This window comes from Berghia stephanieae, chromosome 8 (genome assembly GCF_034508935.2).
Source record: "Berghia stephanieae isolate SIO BIC M18660-M18661 chromosome 8, UCSD_Bste_1.3, whole genome shotgun sequence".
NCBI lineage: Eukaryota > Metazoa > Mollusca > Gastropoda > Nudibranchia > Aeolidiidae > Berghia > Berghia stephanieae.
Window position 1 is genome coordinate 43196510 of NC_088367.1, and position 5196 is coordinate 43201705.

Consider the following 5196-nt stretch of genomic DNA (forward strand, 5'->3'; position numbering starts at 1 on the left):
CTCTAAGTCAATAAAACTTCTTGAAAATGAAAGTCGATGCCAGACTTTATAATTTTAAGGATTTTGACGTGTTATTTAATTATTGTGAGAGTAAATTGTTGATCTATAAAGTAAATTATAGCGACTTCTATCCCCCCCCCCCCCCCTAAAACTGCGATTGTTTAAAATTGTTCACATAAGCAGGTCTGTAAGAGTGTAAAAGAAAGAAGATGAAGGTTGCTGCTGGTTATGTGTGTGTATGTATGTGTGTGTGTGTGTGTGTGTGTGTGTGTGTGTGGGTTTGGTGTTTTGTTTTTCTTTTTCTTTTTCTTTGGGTCCTTCGGTACATTCATTTTTTGTGTAACGTTGAGTTAGATTTTATTTGCTGCTGTTGTCGTTTTTTGGTGTAGTTGTTTTTATTGTTGTTGTGTTGTTGTTGTTGTGGTTGTGGTGTTCTGTTGGAGATAATAGAAGTCATTGTAATAGTTATATTGGAAATAGTTGTAGCGTCAGCAGAACATTAGCAGTAGTAATAGTAGTAGTAGTAGTAGTAGTAGTAGTAGTAGTAGTAGTAGTAGTAGTAGTAGTAGTAGTAGTAGAAATAGAAGTCGTAGTAGAAGTAGTAGTAGTAGTGGTAGTAGCAGTAGTAGTAGTAGCAATAGTAATAGTAGTAGTAGTAGTAGTAGTAGTAGTAGTAGTAGTAGTAGTAGTAGTAGTAGTAGTAGTAGTAGTAGCAATAGTAATAGTAGTAGTAATAGTAGTGATAGTAGTAGTAGTAGTAGTAGTAGTAGTAGTAGTAGTAGTAGTAGCAGTAGTAGTAGTAGCAATAGTAATAGTAGTAGTAGTAGTAGTAGTAGTAGTAGTTAGAGTAGTAAATAGTAGTAGTAGTAGTAAGTAATAGGAGTAGTAATAGTAGTGATAGTAGTAGTAGTAGTAGTAATAGGAGTAGTAATAGTAGTGATAGTAGTAGTAGTAGTAGTAGTAGTAGTAGTAGTAGTAGTAGTAGAAGTAGTAGTAGTAGTAGTAGTATTAGTAGTAGTAGTAGTAGTAGTAGCAGTAGTAGTAGTAGCAATAGTAATAGTAGTAGTAATAGTAGTAGTAGTAGTAGTAGTAGTAGTAGTAGTAGTAGTAGTAGTAGTAGCAATAGTAATAGTAGTAGTAATAGTAGTGATAGTAGTAGTAGTAGTAGTAGTAGTAGTAGTAGTAGTAGTAGTAGTAGTAGTAGTAGTAGAAGTAGAAGTCGTAGTAGTAGTAGTAGTAGTAGTAGTAGTAGTAGTAGTAGTAGTAGTAGTAGCAATAGTAATAGTAGTAGTAATAGTAGTGATAGTAGTAGTAGTAGTAGTAGTAGTAGTAGTAGTAGTAGTAGTAAGTAGTAGTAGTAGTAGAGTAGAAGTAGTAGTAGTAGCAATAGTAATAGTAGTAGTAGTAGAGTAGTGAGTAGTATAGTAGTAGTAGTAGTAGTAGTATATTTAGTAGTATAGTAGTAGTAGTAGTAGTAGTATAATAGTAGTGTAGTATAGTAATAGTAGAAGTAAAGTATAGTACGTAGTAGTAGATTTCTAAGATCGTAGTAGTAGTGATAGTCATAGTGTAGTAGGAGTAGTAGTTGTGGTAGTAGTAATAGTAGTATGTAGTAGTAGTTATAATAGCCTCTGAATTTGAACGAAAAAAAAATAATCAATTTTTACTTTGGGTAGGTATGAGATTTCGGAATAATCCTAAATGATCGGCTTGGAAAGAGTTCAGCCGTTTTCACTCCAAGTTCTAATTGAATCGTTCCCCAATAAATGAATTGAGGTGTTGTCACTATAATGTACAACGAATGACAGTAGCTTTTGTCCTCATTCGCAGACCACACAACTCACGTCTTATTCACGTCAAGTCTTTCTTACGTCCTTACGCGTTCCCAGGCGTTCACTTTGAAAAAATTGATTTATTGTTGTAATCTGTGGATTAAAAAAAAAACCAACAAACTTTTACGTCTAAATTATGACATTTTACTGCAATTTTTATTCTCCGTGGTTCCCGATAGCTCATTTGGTAGAGCACTCGGTTCACACGCAAAGGGGCCGAGATCGAGTGCTGTCGAGATTTTTTTCTGACCCCCGTGTCCACACAGCAGTGAACGGCTAGCTGAGTCTGTTAGATTTGGCGGAATGTACTTTGCGATTGACTAGCGTCCTATCCAAAGGATTACAAGCAATTGCTATTGTCTGTTTCGCGTTATAGAAACCGGGAAAATAAAGCTCAATATGATACTGAATTGAGGTGGTTGGTCACCTATAATGTACAACGAATGACAGGTAGCTTATTGTCCTTCAATTCGCAGACCACACAACTCACGTCTTATTCACGTCAAGTCTTTCTTACGTCCTTACGCGTTCCCAGGCGTTCACTTTGAAGAAATTGATTTACCAGTTAACTGCTGTAATCTGGGGATAAAAAAAAAACCCCACCAAAAACCCACGTATATAAAAATTTGGCCAGAAAAATCGCCCTTTAAATATCCATCGATTTAAACGACTCTCATCTTGGCAAAAGCTCTCAAACCCGAGACTTTAATAAATACCTCGCGAGATCCCAGGTTTGAGAGTTTTTACCAAAATGAGAATCCTTTAAATCGATAGATATTTGAAGGACGAGTTTTCTGGCCAAACTTTTAAATATGGATTTTTCCAGAGTACGGCAGTTTGGGTTTTGGCTCACTGACTGGACCAGAAAGTTGGTGTATTGTAGCGTGCTAAGATTGAATCGGACGAGAAGCTTGGACTAAGACTTTTTGCACCAGTCGTGAGACTATCGATAACTGGAGGTGTTATAAGCCAAGCCCACCAAGCCTTCATAATAAGTGTATATTATAAGCCTTTGCATGCTGATATATAGATATAATTCTCCCACAATGGTTTTGAGTGGTCTCGCTTTTATTAAAAATTTATATCGAACGCAGTTAAAACCTAGTAAAAAGTAGAGAAACTTGTTAACAATTTGTTTTGTGCGGCTATGTGGTCTTGTGGTATGACACTCGCTTCCGGATCGGAAGGTCCTGGGTTCGAGCCTCGCGCTCGGCGCATAGTTGAGTCCTTGGAAAAGGCTCTTTACTCACATTCTCTCATCGTACTCAGGTGTAAAATGAGTAACTGGCCGTTAACAGCGTTGTCTTTGTCCGAAAAATTGTAATATCGCCTAACAGGTGTCATGTCCCGTCCTGTATGTTAAATGTTGCTGTTGACCAGGGACCCCTTGTAAAGCGCTTTGAGCACATTTAGTGGATAGTGCTCTATATAAAGCTCAATTAACAAAAATAAGTACAAAGTAGAGAAAGTTTTTTTTAAAATTTGTTTTGTTTTATTTGTACTTTTATTCGACTTTGTGGTGTTGTGCTATCACACTCGCTTTTGGGCCGGTAGGTCCTTTGTTTAAGTCCTTGGAAAATGCTCTGTCCTCAAATAATATTCTCACCGCACTCAGGTGTAAAATGAGTACCTGGTTTATAAAGGGGCAATACCTGTCGGGAAAAAAATATTGTATTATCGCCTTTCAGGCGTCATATTTCGTTCTCATTGTTACGTGTCGCTATTTGTTGGAGATCACAATGAGAATGAGAAATGATGGAGCAGGCACTGGAATCAGATGAAGATCTGAAAAGGTGTGTATGAAACAGTGCTAGACAAATCAGGAAAGAAAAATACAAGAAAAAAAATCCAAAAAAATCACTTCTTTCGTCGTCTGGGGGATCGAACCTCAGACCATCTGATTACCGGTCAGACGCCTAGAGACAGCAAGGGAACACATTGTAAAAAGACTTGAGCTCACATAGTGAATCGTATTGCCCGACATAAAAGCCCAAATTTAAATAAAGTGAATGGACGACTGTGATAAAAAAATAAATAAAATAAGTAACATTCACTTTATTTATCCTATAGGGGAAATTTGTTTCTAGGGTCTTTTCCGAGGGAAAACTGGAATATCCCAAGCGTCAACCGCAGTGCAGCGCCGCAAATTGAGCTAGGGCGAGGTAACTTGCTCAAGGCAACACAGCGCAGCGGCGAGTGATCGAACTCGGTACTTGTCGGGTACGAAGCAAAGACCGTGTCGCTGAGCCACGCTGTCCCAAGATGTCTCAAAGGTTAAAATACAACAAAAGTATTTTGTTGTAGAAAATGTCAAGACAATTCATTCTAACACAATCGGTAGTCAAAATGGATTGAGCATTGAAGAAGAAAGATGGAACATTTGCAGCTCTGTCGTGGTCTTGTGGTATGACACTCGCTTCCGGATCGGTCCTTGGAAAAAAGGCTCTTTACTCACATTCTCTCACCGTACTCATGTGTAAAATGAGTACCCGGCCGTTAACAGCGCTGTCTCTGTTGGAAATAAAATGTAATATCGCCTAACAGCCCTCATGCCTCTGCATGTTCTGCCTGTTACGTGTTACTGTTGGTTAGGGATCCTTTGTAAACCGCTTTGAGCACTTTTAGTGGACATTGCCCTATACAAAAGCCCAAGTTTTACATTATTGAAATTAAAATGAAAAAAAAATTCTCACGATAAAAGAAAAAAGTCATGACACCAGCACAATAAATATTTATAACAATAAAAGACAAAAAATGTCATGATTGCAATAATGGCAGCCATTTTATGACACAACCATGATCTCAGATTTTCATGCAAAAAAAAAAAAAAAGACATGGCCAATATGGGGCTCGAACCCACGACATTCGCGTTATTAGCACGACGCTCTAACCAACTGAGCTAACCGGCCCTGTGGAAGACTGACGATAATCTTTGACGTCATTGCTTGATGATCATGATTGTGATAGAGAAAGATTCGACTCGGCTATTATTAGTTATGATTGAACTTTAATCGAAGGACCGTATGTCACATACTGAATAACTCGATGATGAAGAACTCTGAGCAAGTGTTGATGAAAGATCAGAAGGTCTGAGGTTCGATCCCAAGTCGAGGTCGACTGATGTTTTGGGATGGTTTTTTTTTTCTTGTATTTTCTTCTTTTTCTTGCAGTGTCTGGCCGTAGCCATCGTTAACATAATATAGATAGTATGCGTTTAGCTAAGGATTTCACAACATTGCCATCCGGAAGTGTAACGGACCAACACACAAAACTATGTGTGTAACCATGAACGTTTATAGTCTGGATAATACAGTTTAGTGAGAACTACTCACAAACATGTGTGGCAAAAACACTAAGAAAGGCT

At 37.7% G+C, this 5196-nt stretch overlaps 1 non-coding gene across 1 annotated transcript; it reads right to left on the reverse strand.

The window, feature by feature from the left end:
* Positions 1-4667: 4667 nt before the first annotated feature.
* Trnai-aau (transfer RNA isoleucine (anticodon AAU)) lies at positions 4668-4741 on the reverse strand. Its single transcript has one exon. It is a non-coding gene; the product is annotated as a tRNA-Ile (tRNA).
* Positions 4742-5196: the final 455 nt, after the last annotated feature.